The sequence below is a fragment of the Triticum dicoccoides genome, chromosome 5B (assembly GCF_002162155.2).
Source record: "Triticum dicoccoides isolate Atlit2015 ecotype Zavitan chromosome 5B, WEW_v2.0, whole genome shotgun sequence".
Classification (NCBI taxonomy): Eukaryota; Viridiplantae; Streptophyta; class Magnoliopsida; order Poales; family Poaceae; genus Triticum; species Triticum dicoccoides.
Window position 1 is genome coordinate 444,356,035 of NC_041389.1, and position 15,432 is coordinate 444,371,466.

Below are 15,432 nucleotides of genomic sequence, written 5' to 3' on the forward strand. Positions count from 1 at the left end.
CTTGTATAATGTAGGTAATTCAAATGTAGATTTAGGAATGTAGACATTGTAGAATGTAGGTTTTTTAATAGAATAATTTTTTAGACTATTTTAGGTGTTTTGAATAGAATAGGAAATTTTAGGTCTTCTGATTAGAAATTTTAGTAATGGAAACTTTTAGTTGGTAGAATTTGAAATGGATGGATGGTTATATTGATGGATATATAGATAGATGGATGGATGGATGGATGGATGTTAGGGCTAGAACTACGGTATAGATAGGTACAATGTAGGTGCTTAATATAACTAGTTTATTATACTAAGTGCTTAATATAACTAGTTTATTTATAGTAAGTGCTTAATAGAACTAGGTTATCTATAGTAAGTGCTTAATAGAACTAGTTTATTTATAGCAAGTGCTAAATAGAACTAGTTTATTTATAGTAAGTGCTTAATAGAATTAGTTTATTTATGGTAAATGCTTAATAGAATTATTTTATTTATAGTAAGTGGTTGATAAATTTTGTTTATATTTTTTATGCAGAAATCAAGTTTAAATGTCGATGATGAAAATGCTAGTGCTATATAGTTGCCATGTCATTGATGTCAATGATCATGCATTCTGAATATAGATGACGTCTTGGTGTTCTTGTTTGCAATGTGCCTCCGAGTGGCCTATGTTTTGCCGGAATGTTGATTCGTTTCCGCCCCGACAAATTTCAGGCGCTCGATATGTCCTGTCTTTAGCAAAGGGCATGCCGAATTTTTTTATGAATTTTAGCATGACTTATGCTACAATGTAGGGCATATCGAGTGCTTGTGATTTGCCAGGACGGGAATTCAATGATATTTTGGCAAAACATAGGGCATTTTTTCTTTGTCATTGCTCGATATATGGAACGGGTTGACTTTAGGTCTGTTTCGGGTCCTTGTGTGTCTTTCAGTGAGGGAGAGTGTCCACCATATATATACATATTTGAGAGAGGAAGAATGCCGACTGATGTCGTGGGGGTCGCTTCTCCTTCTTCTTTGTGCTAGACCTTTGTTATGCACTAGGGGAAGAAGGAGTAGCGACCATCATCGGCGGTCGAAAAATCAGTGAGGGAGTGTCCACCATATATGAGAGAGGAAGAATGCTGACTGTTGTCATGGGGGTCGCTTCTCTTTCTTTTCCTTGTGCTAGATATTTGTAATGCACTAGGGAAAGGAGGAGTAGCGACCATCACCGACGGTCGCAATATCAGAGAGGGAGTGTCCACCATATACGTGAGATGAGAGTTTAGGAAGGAAGACTCGACAGACCTAAAGTCAACCCATTGCATATTGAGTAATAGTGATCTGTGTGTATCCTAGGGAAAGGAGGATACAGTAAGTCACAATGACAAGTCTTTTTTCGTAATTAAGCATGACTTCTGCTTCTTTTGCTTCAACTTATAATTTTATTTTTTTACTATTCTACTAGCGTATCCCATGTCATGTAAGAATTTATGTCTTAGATAAGATTGGTTTCAGTCCTATGGAAACTATGGAGGTAAAGAGAGTTCACTTGAGGACCGAGCATGGTTATACTTTTGCCGCAAAATTATACAATGCAGACACCTACACCTATTTTGAATGCAAAAATTAGAGAGCACTATGCAAGGCTTGTGCATTTGAGCCTGATATGCTTATCACCTTCAATATTCGTCTGGAATATGATATTGAAGGTAATATCGACATCTGGGTTGATGTGCAGACGCCTCCAGTTCTACCATTATGTGGGTTTCTCAACCATATTTATGTATTGGATATTGTTTATTCAAAAATAGTTGACAACTAATTTCTATTGACAGCTTATTTCCATTCAAGTAAACATGTTCGGTGCTTGGTAGACATGACCTACTACTGTCCCGGAACTGAACTAAACTGCGAGGAGATAAGTCATTATGTTTCATGGCTTGAGGATCTTCATACTGTCAAACTTCAAAATCTTACTACTCAAAACGTGCGACCACTAGCGTGCGTATTGAATTACTGTCACATCTATTTAGGAAATATGGTAAGATTTTTACTATTTGTCCCCAGTGCATCTTTTGCATACATTATATTTTAAGCTAAACTTCATTGCTAAGTATGTTACTACAATGTTCTTCAACACGGACTCCCGATGATAGTTGTGCCTCATTGGATCAAGGCTAAAGGCCACATGAAAATGGTTAGCTTACGACCAAGACATCCTACATTGCACATGAGTGCATTCATGATTCCTAAAAGCGAGCAAGTCTTAATAGTCAAATACTAGAGCAAAATTATGAAGGATCACACAGAAGTAATAGAGGGCAGCAATCAGAAGCGCAACCCACAATTAGGAGACAGATTCATCTGCATGCTCCAATATGATGAACCAGGACTACTACACATGTTCTATGCTATTTTACCTGAGAGAGAGCAGCACGAGTGATTAGCTAGCTAAAATGAGTATGAAGATGATGATGTGCTACACTATGACTGATACGTCTCAATCGTATCTATAATTTATAATTGTTCCATGCGATTATATTATCTGTTTTGGATGTTTAATGGGCTTTAATATGCTCTTTTATATTATTTTTGGGACTAACCTATTAACCGGAGGCCCAGTACTAGTTTTTTTTGCCTATTTTAGTGTTTTACAGAAAAGGAATATCAAACAGACTCCAAACGGAATGAAACCTTCGCGAGGACCTTTCTTGGACCAAAAGCAATCCAGAAGACTTGGAGTTGAAGTCTAGTACTCTACAAGGAGGCCACGAGGCAGGAGGGCGCGCCCCCCACCCTCGTGGGCCCCTTGTAGCTCCACCAATGTACTTCTTTCACCTATATATACTCTTATACCCTAGAAACATCAGGGGGAGCCACGAAAACACTTTTCCACCGCCGCAACCTTCTGTACCGGTGAGATCCCATCTTGGGGCCTTTTCCGGCGATCTGCCGGAGGGGGAATCGATCATGGAGGGCTTCTACATCAACACCATTGCCTCTACGATGAAGTGTGAGTAGTTTACCACAGACCTTCGGGTTCATAGTTACTAACTAGATGGCTTCTTCTCTCTCTTTGATTCTCAATACCATGTTCTCCTCGATGTTCTTGGAGATCTATTTGATGTAATATTCTTTTGCGGTGTGTTTGTCGAGATCCGATAAATTGTCGATTTATGAACAAGATTATCTATGAATAATATTTGGTTCTTCTCTGAATTCTTATATGCATGATTTGATATCTTTGCAAGCCTCTTCGAACTATCGGTTTAGTTTGGCCTACTAGATTGATCTTTCTTGCAATGGGAGAAGTGCTTAGCTTTGGGTTCAATCTTGCGGTCTCCTTTCCCTGTGACAGTAGGGACAACAAGGCATGTATTGTATTGTTGCCATCGAGGATAAAAAGATGGGGTTTATATCATATTGCTTGAGTTTATCCCTCTAAATCATGTCATCTTGCTTAATGCGTTACTCCATTCTTATGAACTTAATACTCTAGATGCATGCTGGATAGCGGTCGATGTGTGGAGTAATAGTAGTAGATGCAGAATTGTTTCGGTCTACTTGACACGGACGTGATGCATATATTCATGATCATTGTCTTAGATGTCTTCATAATTATGCGCTTTTCTATCAATTGCTCGACAGTAATTTGTTCACCCACCGTAATACATGCTATCTTGAGAGAAGCCACTAGTGAAACCTATGGCCCCCAGGTCTCTTTCTTATTATATTACATCTCTTTTATTTACATTGCATCTCGTTTACTATTTTGCAATCTTTACTTTCCAATCTATACAACAAAAATACCAAAAATCTTTACTTTATTATCTCTATTAGATCTCACTTTTGCAAGTGACTGTGAAGGGATTGACTTGATTGTTTGCAAGGTTCTTGATTGTTTGTGCAGGTACTAGGTGACTTGTGTGTCGTCTCCTACTGGATTGATACCTTGGTTCTCAAAACTGAGGGAAATACTTACGCTACTTTGCTGCATCATCCTTTCCTCTTCAAGGGTAAACCAATGCATGCTCAAGAGGTAGCAAGAAGGATTTCTGGCGCCGTTGCCGGGGAGACCTATGTCAAGTCAAGACAAGATTTGAGCTCCCATCAACTTGCCAATTTCTAGCGCCGTTGCCGGGGAGATCTACGCCAAGTCAAGACATACCAAGTACCCATCATAAACTCTTCTTCCTCGCATTACATTATTTGCCATTCACCTCTCGTTTTCCTCTCCCCCACTTCTAAAACGATTTTCGAAAACCTTTGCCTTTTCTTCGTCCCTCTTCCATTTGTCTCTTTTCGCTTGCTTCTTGGGTGCTTGTGTGTTGGATTGACTGCTTGTCACGATGGCTCAAGATAATACTAAACTGTGTGACTTTTCCAATACCAACAACAATGATTTTATTAGCACTCCGATTGCTCCTACTACCGATGCTGCATCTTGTGAAATTAATACCGCTTTGTTGAATCTTGTTATGAAAGATCAATTTTCTAGCCTTCCTAGTGAAGATGCCTCCCATCTAAACAACTTCGTTGATTTGTGTGATATGCAAAAGAAGAAAGATGTGGATAATGATATTGTTAAATTGAAGCTATTTCCGTTTTCGCTTAGAGATCGTGCTAAAACTTGGTTTTCTTCTTTGCCTAAAAATAGTATTGATTCATGGAATAAGTGCAAAGATGCTTTTATCTCTAAGTATTTTCCTCCCGCTAAGATCATCTCTCTTGGGAATGATATTATGAACTTTAAGCAACTTGATCATGAGCATGTTGCACAAGCTTGGGAGAGGATGAAATTAATGATACGTAATTCCCCTACACATGGTTTGAATTTGTGGATGATTATACAAAAAATTATGCCGAATTGAATTTTGCTTCTAGAAATCTTTTAGATTCGGCCACGGGAGGCACTTTATGGAAATCACTTTAGGAGAAGCTACTAAACTCCTAGAAAATATTATGGTTAATTATTCTCAATGGCACACCAAAAGATCCACTAGTTAAAAAGTTCATGCGATTGAAGAGATTAATGTTTTGAGTGGAAAGATGGATGAACTTATGAAATTGTTTGCTAATAAAAGTGTTTCTTCTGATCCTAATGATATGCCTTTATACACTTTGATTGAGAATAATAATGAATCTATGGATGTGAATTTTATTGGAGGAACAATTTTGTTAACAACGCGTATAGATGCAATTTTAATCCTAGGTCGTTTCCTAGTAATTCCTCTAATACTTATGGTAATTCCTACAACAACTCTTATGGAAATTTTAATAAGATGCCCTCTGATTTTGAGAATAGTGTTAAAGAATTTATGAGTTTGCAAAAGAATTTCAATGCTTTGATTGAAGAAAAATTGCTTAAGATTGATGAGTTGGCTAGAAACGTGGATAGAATAGAATTTCTCTTGATGTCGATTCTTTGAAACTTAGATCCATTCCACCTAAGCATGATATCAATGAGTCTCTCAAATCCATGAGAATTTCCATTGATAAGTGCAAAGAAAGAACCGCCAGGATGCGTGCTAAAAAAGATTGCTTTATGAAGGCATGTTCTTCTAGTTTTCATGATAATAATGATGAAGATCTAAAAGTGATTGATGTGACTCCTATTAAATCTTTGTTTTCCAATATGAATCTTCATCAAGATGGGACTGGAGATGAGTCAACTTTAGTTAAAAGGCGTCTCAATAATTCAGAGTTTTTAGATGTAGATGCAAAAATTGATAAAAGTGGGATTGAAGAGGTCAAAACTTTACTTAGCAATGAACCGACTATTTTGGATTTCAAGGGATTTAATAATGATAATTGCTCTTTGATAGATTGTATTTCCTTGTTGCAATCCGTGTTAAATTCTCCTCATGCCTATAATCAAAATAAAGCTTTTACTAAACATATCGTTGATGCTTTGATGCAATCTTATGAAGAAAAGCTTGAACTAGAAGTTTCTGTACCTAGAAAAATTTATGATTAGTGGGAACCTACTATTAAAATTAAGATTAAAGATTATGAATGCTATGCTTTGTGTGATTTGGGTGCTAGTGTTTCCATGATTCCAAAAACTTTGTGTGATGTGCTAGGTTTCCGGGAATTTGATGATTGTTCTTTAAATTTGCATCTTGCGGATTCCACTATTAAGAAACCTATGGGAAGAATTAATGATGTTCTTATTGTTGCAAATAGGAATTATGTGCCCGTAGATTTCATTGTTCTTGATATAGATTACAATCCTACATGTCCTATTATTCTCGGTAGACCTTTCCTTAGAATGATTGGTGCAATTATTGATATGAAAGAAGAAAATATTAGATTCCAATTTCCGTTAAGAAAGGGCATGGAACACTTTCCTAGGAAGAAAATTAAATTGACTTATGAATCTATTATGAGAGCCACTTATGGATTGCATACCAAAGATGGAAATACCTAGATATATTCTTGTTTTTATGCCTAGCTAGGGGCGTTAAACGATAGCGCTTGCTGGGAGGCAACCCAATTTTATTTTTGTTCTTTACTTTTTTCTCCTGTTTAGTAATAAATAATTCATATAGCTTCTGGTTAGATGTATTTTTATGTTTTAATTAGCGTTTGTGCCAAGTAGAACCTTTGGGAAGACTTGGGTGAAGTCTTTGCGATCTTGCCGTAAAAAACAGAAACTTTTGTGCTCACGAGAATAGCTGTCATTTTTTACTGGAGAGTGCTTTTAGGTTGATTCTTTTTGCAGATGATTAATAGACAAATTACTCACGTCCACCAATTTAATTTATAACTTTTAGAGATATAGAAGTATTCTAAAGTTACAGATTTCTACAGACTGTTCTGTTTTTGACAGATTCAGTTTTTCGTGTGTTGTTTGCTTATTTTGATGAATCTATGAGTAGTATCGGGGGGTATGAACCATACAGAAGTTGGAATACAGTAGGTTTAACACTAATATAAATAAAGAATGAGTTCATTACAGTACCTTAAAGTGGTGGTTTGTTTTCTTATACTAACGGAGCTCATGAGATTTTCTGTTGAAGTTTTGTTTTGTGAAGTTTTCAAGTTTTTGGGTAAAGATTTGATGGATTTTGGAATAAGGAGTGGCAAGAGCCTAAGCTTAGGGATTCCCAAGGCACTCCAAGATAATTCAAGGACAACGAAAAGCCTAAGCTTGGGGATTCCCTGGAAGGCATCCCCTCTTTCGTCTTCATCTATCGGTAACTTTACTTGAGGCTATATTTTTATTCGCCACATGATATGTGTTTTGCTTGGGGCATCTTGTATCATTCGAGTCTTTGCTTTTTAGTTTACCACAATCATCCTTGATTACACACCTTTTGGGAGAGACACGCATGAATCGGAATTTATTAGAAAACTCTATGTGCTTCACTTATATCTTTTGAGCTAGACAATATTGCTCTAGTGCTTCACTTATATCTTTTTAAAGCATGGTGGTGGTTTTATTTTATAGAAATTATTGATCTATCATGATTCACTTATATTATTTTGAGAGTCTTTTAGAACAGCATGCTAATTTGCTTTGGTTATAAAATTAGTCCTAATATGATGGGCATCCAAGATGGGTATAATGAAAACTTTCATATAAAGTGCATTGAATACTATGAAAAGTTTGATTCTTTATTATTGTTTTGAGATATGGAGATGGTGATATTAGAGTCATGCTAGTATAGTAGTTGTGAATTTGAGAGATACTTGTGTTAAAGTTTGTGATTCCCATAGCATGCACGTATGGTGAACCATTATGTGATGAAGTTGGAGCATGATTTATTTATTGATTGTCTTCCTTATGAGTGGCGGTCGGGGACGAGTGATGGTTTTTTCCTACCAATCTATCCCCCTAGGAGCATGCACATAGTACTTTGTTTCGGTAACTAATAAATTTTTGCAATAAGTATGTGAGTTCTTTATGACTAATGTTCAGTCCATGGATTATACGCACTCTCACCCTTCCACCATTTCTAGCCTCTCTAGTACCGCGCAACTTTCGCCGGTACCTGATACGTCTCCAACGTATCTATAATTTTTGATTGTTCCATGCTATTATATTACCCCTTCTGGATGTTTATGGGCTTTATTTTACACATTTATATCATTTTTGGGACTAACCTACTAACCGGAGGCCCAGCCCGTATTGCTGTTTTTTGCCTATTTCAGTATTTCGAAGAAAAGGAATATCAAACGGAGTCCAAATGGAATGAAACCTTCGGGAGCGTGATTTTTTGAACGAACGTGATCCAGAGGACTTGTAGTGCAAGTCAAGAAGCAGCCGAGGCTCCCACGAGATAGGAGGGTGTGCCCCCCCTGTAGGGTGCGCCCCCTGTCTCGTGGGCCCCTCGGGCGTCCACCGACGTACTTCTTCCTCCTATATAAGCCTACGTACCCCGAAAACATCCAGGGGCAGCACGAAACACAATTTCCACCACCGTAACCTTCTGTATCCGCGAGATCCCATCTTGGAGCCTTCGTCGGCACTCTGCCGGAGGGGGAATCGACCACGGAGGGCTTCTACATCAACATCCTTGCCTCTCCGATGAGTTGTGAGTAGTTTACCACAGACCTACGGGTCCATAGTTATTAGCTAGATGGCTTCTTCTCTCTTTTTGGATCTCAATACAATGTTCTCCCCCTCTCTTGTGGAGATCTATTCGATGTAATCTCTTTTTGCGGTGTGTTTGTCGAGATTCGATGAATTGTGGGTTTATGATCAGATTTATCTATGAATAATAATTGAATCTTCTCTGAATTCTTTTATGTATGATTGAGTTATCTTTGCAAGTCTCTTCGAATTATCAGTTTGGTTTGGCCTACTAGATTGATCTTTCTTGCCATGGGAGAAGTGCTTAGCTTTGGGTTCAATCTTGCGGTGTTCTTACCCAGTGACAGAAAGGGTTGCAGGACACGTATTGTATTGTTGCCATCAAGGATAACAAGATGGGGTTTATATCATATTGCTTGAGTTTATCCCTCTACATCATGTCATCTTGCTTAATGCGTTAATCTGTTCTTATGAACTTAATACTCTAGATGCATGCTGGATAGCGGTCGATGTGTGGAGTAATAGTAGTAGATGCAGGCAGGAGTCGGTCTACTTGTTATGGATGTGATGCATATATACATCATCATGCCTAGATAACGTCATAATTATTCGCTTTTCTATCAATTGCTCGACAGTAATTTGTTCACCCACCGTAATACTTATGCTCTTGAGAGAAGCCTCTAGTGAAACCTATGGCCCCCGGGTCTATCTCTTATCATATTTGCTTTCAATTTACTTTTATTTGCATCTTTATTTTCCGCATCTATATTATAAAATACCAAAAATATATTTATCTTATCATACTATCTCTATCAGATCTCACTTTTGCAAGTGGCCGTGAAGGGATTGACAACCCCTTTATCGCGTTGGTCGCGAGTTCTCAGTTTGTTTGTGTAGGCGCGTGGGACTTGTTGAGGAGCCTCCTACTGGATTGATACCTTGGTTCTCAAAAACTGAGGGAAATACTTACGCTACTATTGCTGCATCACCCTCTCCTCTTCGAGGAAAACCAACGCAAGCTCAAGACGTAGCAAGAAGGATTTCTGGCGCCATTGCTGGGGAGGTCTTCGCTCAAGTCAAGACATACCAAGTACCCATCACAAACTCATCTCCCTCGCATTTACATTATTTGCCATTTGCCTCTCATTTTCCTCTCCCCCACTTCACCCTTGCCGTTTTATTCGCCCTCTCTTTCCCAATCTCCTTTCTTTTCCACTTGCCTTTTTCTGTTTGCTTGTGTGTTGGATTACTTGTTGCCATGGCACAAGATAATACCAAATTGTGTGATTTCTCGAACACCAATAATAATGATTCCCTTAGTACTCCAATTTCTCCTCTTAATGATGTTGAGTCTTGTGAAATCAATGCTGCTTTGCTGAATCTTGTTATGAAAGATCAATTCGCCGGCCTTCCTAGTGAAGATCCCGCTACTCATCTAAACAACTTTGTTGATTTGTGTGATATGCAAAAGAAGAAAGATACGGATAACAATATTGTCAAATTGAAGTTATTTCCGTTTTCACTTAGAGATCGTGCTAAAGTTTGGTTTTCGTCTTTGCCTAAAAATAGTATTGATTCTTGGAACAAGTGCAAAGATGCTTTTATCTCTAAGTATTTTCCTCCCGCTAAGATCATCACTCTTAGGAATGATATTATGAATTTTAAACAAATTGATCATGAGCATGTTGCCCAATCTTGGGAAAGAATGAAATTGATGCTTCGCAATTGCCCTACTCATGGTTTGAATTTATGGATGATTATACAAAAAAATTATGCCGGTGTGAACTTTGCTTCTAGAAATCTCTTAGATTCGTCCGCGGGAGGCACGTTTACGGAAATCACATTGGGAGATGCTACAAAACTTCTTGATAATATTATGGCTAATTATTCTCAATGGCACACCGAAAGATCTTTTAGTAAAAAAGTGCATGCTATAGAAGAAATCAATGTTTTGAGTGGAAAGATGGATGAACTTATGAAGTTGTTTGCTACTAAAAATACTCCTCTTGATCCCAATGATATGCCTTTGTCTTCCTTGATTGAGAATAATAATGAATCTATGGATGTAAATTTTGTTGGTAGGAATAATTTTGGAAACAATGCTTATAGAGGAAACTTTAATGCTAGACCGTTCCCTAGTAATTCCTCTAATAATTATGGAAATTACTACAATAATTCTTATGGTAATTTCAATAAGTTCCCCTCTGATTTTGAGAATAGTGTGAAAGAATTTATGATTTCTCAAAAGAATTTTAATGCTTTGCTTGAAGAAAAATTGCTCAAAGTTGATGATTTGGCTAGGAACGTTGATAGACTTTCGCTTGCTGTTGATTCTATTAAAATTAGATCTTCTCCTCCTAAGCATGATATCAATGAGTCTCTCAAAGCAATGAGAATTTCCATTGATGAGTGTATGGAAAGAACCGCTAGATTGCGTGCTAAAAAACATAGCTTTATAAAAGCGTGTTCTTCTAGTTTCTATGAAAATAATGATGAGGATCTTAAAGTTATTGATGCGTCTCCTATTAGATCTATGTTTTGCAATATGAATTTTGATGATTATGGGACTGATGATGAATCAACTTTGCCTAGAAGGCGTCCCAAGAATTCGGAGTTTTTAGACCTTCATGCTAATTTTGGTAAAAGTAAGATTGGAGAAGTCACAACTTTAAAAAGCATTGAACCCACGATCTCGGATTTCAAGGAATTTGATTATGATAATTGTTCTTTAGAAGGTTTTATTTCCTTGTTGCAATCCGTTGTTAATTCTCCACATGCTTATAGTCAAAACAAAGCTTTTACCAAACATGTTGTTGATGCCTTGATGCAATCTTATGATGAAAAACTTAATTTGGAAGTTTCTATACCTAGAAAACTTAATGATGAGTGGTAACCTACTATAAATATTAAGATTAAAGATTATGAGTGTTTTGCTTTGTGTGATTTGGGTGCTAGTGTTTCCACGATTCCGAAAACTTTATGTGATATTCTAGGTTTCCATGATCTTGATGATTGCTCGTTAAATTTGCACCTTGCGGATTCCACCATTAAAAAGCCAATGGGAAGGATCAATGATGTTCTTATTGTTGCAAATAGAAATTGTGTGCCCGTTGATTTTATCGTTCTTGATATAGATTGCAATCTTTCTTGCCCTATTATTCTTGGTAGACCTTTCCTTAGAACGATTGGCGCGATTATTGATATGAAGGAAGGGAATATTAGATTCCAATTTCCATTAAAGAAAGGAATGGAGCACTTTCCAAGAAAGAAAGTCAAATTACCTTATGAATCCATCATGCAGACTACTTATGAATCAAGTGCCAAAGATGGCACTACTTAGATCTATCTTCGCTTTTATGCCTAACTAGGGGCGTTAAACGATAGCGCTAGTTGGGAGGCAACCCAATTTTCTTTGTCTTTTTTGTTTTTGTTCCTGTTTAGTGTTAAATTTTGTTTCTACCTTCTATTTAGATGTGTTTTTAGCTTTTAATTAGTGTTTGTGCCAAGTAGAACCTATAGGATAAACTATGATGATAGTTGATTTGATTCTGCTGAAAAACAGAAACTTTGCGCTCACGAGAAAAATTCAATAAATCACATAAACGTGCTTTTGCATTGATTCTTTTTGCTTATGATCAATAGACAAATTTTCCAGTACGTCCTATTTTGGTAGGATTTTTAGAGTTCCAGAAGTTTGCGTTAGTTACAGATTGCTACAGACTATTCTGTTTTTGACAGATTCTGTTTTTCGTGTGTTGTTTGCTTATTTTGATGCATCTATGGCTAGTAAAATAGTTTATAAACCATAGAGAAGTTGGAATACAGTAGGTTTAATACCAAAATAAATAAAGAATTAGTTAATTACAGTACCTTATGTGGTGGTTTTGTTTTCTTTCACTAACGGAGCTTATAAGATTTCCTGTTGAGTTTTGTGTTGAGAAGTTTTCAAGTTTTGGGTAAAGCTTTTATGGACTATGGAATAAGGAGTGGCAAGAGGCTAAGCTTGGGGATGCCCAAGGCACCCCAAGATATTCAAGGATAGCCAAAAGCCTAAGCTTGGGGATGCCCCGGGAAGGCATCCCCTCTTTCGTCTTCGTTCATTGGTAGCTTTACTTGGAGCTATATTTTTATTCGCCACATGGTATGTGTTTTGCTTGGAGCATCGTGTATTATATTAGTCTTTGCTTTTTAGTTTACCACAGTCATCCTTGCTGTACACACCTTTTTGGAGAAGCCTATTTGATTAGAATTTGCTAGAATACTCTATGTGCTTCACTTATATTTTTTGAGCTTGATAGTTTTTGCTCTAGTGCTTCACTTATATCTTTTAGAGCATGGTGGTGTCTTAATTTTGGACAAATTGCTAGTCTCTAATGATTCACTTATATTATTTTGAGAGTCTTTTAGAACAGCATGGTATTTTCTTTGGTTACAAATTTGGTCCTAGAATGATGAGCATCCAAGTTGGGTATAATAAAAACTATCATAGAAATTGAATTGGATGCTATGATCAATTTGTTGCTTGATAATTGTTTTGAGATATAAAGGTAGTAATGTTAGGGTCATGCTAGTGGATAATTATGAAATTGAGAATTACTTTTGTTGAAGTTGGCAAGTCCCGTAGCCTGCACGTATGGTAAAAGTTGTGTGACAAATTTGTTGCACGAGGTGCTTTTTTGATTGTCTTCCTTATGAGTGGCAGTCGGGGACGAGCGATGGAATTTTTTCCTACCAATCTATCCCTCTTGGGGCATGCATAGTAGTACTTTGCTTCAAGGGCGAAGTAGATTTTTGCAATAAGTATATGAGTTCTTTATGACTAATGTGAGTCCATGGACATACGCACACTCATCCTTCCACTTTGCTAGCTTTTCTTATTACCGCGCAACTCTCGCCAGTATTGAACCCATTATTTACCTTCCTCAAAACAGCCACCATACCTACCTATTATGGCATTTCCATAGCCATTCCGAGATATATTGCCATGCAACTTTCCACCGTTCAGTTTATTATGACACGTTTCATCACTGTCATATTGCTCTTTGCATGATCATGTAGTTGACATCGTATTTGTGGCAAAGCCACCTTCATAATTTTAACACGTGTCGCTCTTGATTGATTGCATATCCTGGTACACCGCCGGAGGCATTCACGTAGAGTCATATCTTGTTCTAGCTTTGAGCTGTAATTTTTGAGTTGTAAATCCATAAAAGTGTGATGATCTTCATTATTAGAGCATTGTCCTAGTGAGGAAAGGATGATGAAGACTATGATTCCCCCACAAGTCGGGATGAGATTTCGGACTTTATAAAAATAAAAGAGGCCAAAGAAGCCCACCAAAAAGAAAAAAAGAAAAAAAGAAAAAAAAAGGAGAAAAAGAAAAGAAAAAAAATATAAAATGAGAGAAAAAGAGAGAAGGGACAATTGCTACTATCTCTTTTTCCACACTTGTGCTTCAAAATAGCACCATGATCTTCATGATGGAGAGTCTCATATGTTGTTACTTTCATATACTAGTGGGAATTTTTCATTATAGAACTTGGCTTGTGTATTCCAATGATGGGCTTCCTCAAAGTGCCCTAGGTCTTCGTGAGCAAGCAAGTTGGATGCACACCCACTTAGTTTCTTTTGTTGAGCTTTCATATATTTTATAGCTCTAGTGCATCCGTTGCATGGCAATCCCTACTCACTCACATTGATATGTACTGATGGGCATCTCCATAGCCCGTTGATACGCCTAGTTGATGTGAGACTATCTTCTCTCACTTTTTTCCTTATAACCACCACAATTTACCACCATAGTGCTATGTCCATGGCTTGCGCTCATGTATTGCGTAAGAGTTGAAAAGGTTGAAGCGCGTTAAAAAGTATGAACCAATTGCTCGGCTCGTCATCGGGGTTGTACATGATGGGAGTATTTTGTGTAATGAAAATGAAGCATGGACTAACTATATGATTTTGTAGGGATAAGCTTTCTTTGGCTATGCTATTTTGATAGGACATGATTATTTGTTAGTATGCTTTGAAGCATTATTATTTTTATGTTTTATAAGCTTTTATCTTGAATCATTTGGATCTGAACATTCATGCCACATTAAAGAAAATTACATTGAGAATTATGCTAGGTAGCATTCCACATCAAAAATTTCTTTTTAATCATTTACCTACTCGAGCACGACCATGAATTAAGCTTGGGGATGCTTGATACATCTCCAACGTATCTATAATTTTTATTGTTCCATGCTATTATATTACCCCTTTTGGATGTTTATGGGCTTTATTTTACACATTTATATCATTTTTGGGACTAACCTACTAACCGGAGGCCCAGCCCGTATTGCTGTTTTTTTGCCTATTTCAGTATTTCGAAGAAAAGGAATATCAAACGGAGTCCAAACGGAATGAAACCTTCGGGAGCATAATTTTTGGAACGAACGTGATCCAGAGGACTTGGAGTGCAAGTCAAGAAGCAGCCGAGGCTCCCACGAGATAGGAGGGCGCCCCCCTGTAGGGCGCGCCCCCCTGTCTCGTGGGCCCCTCGGGCGTCCACCGACGTACTTCTTCCTCCTATATAAGCCTAAGTACCCCGAAAACATCCAGGGGTAGGACGAAACACAATTTCCACCACCGTAACCTTCTGTATCCACGAGATCCCATCTTGGAGCCTTCGTCGGCACTCTGCCGGAGGGGGAATCGACCACGAAGGGCTTCTACATCAACATCCTTGCCTCTCCGATGAGTTGTGAGTAGTTTACCACAGACCTACGGGTCCATAGTTATTAGCTAGATGGCTTCTTCTCTCTTTTTGGATCTCAATACAATGTTCTCCCCCTCTCTTGTGGAGATCTATTCGATGTAATCTCTTTTTGCGGTGTGCTTGTCGAGATCCGATGAATTGTGGGTTTATGATCAGATTT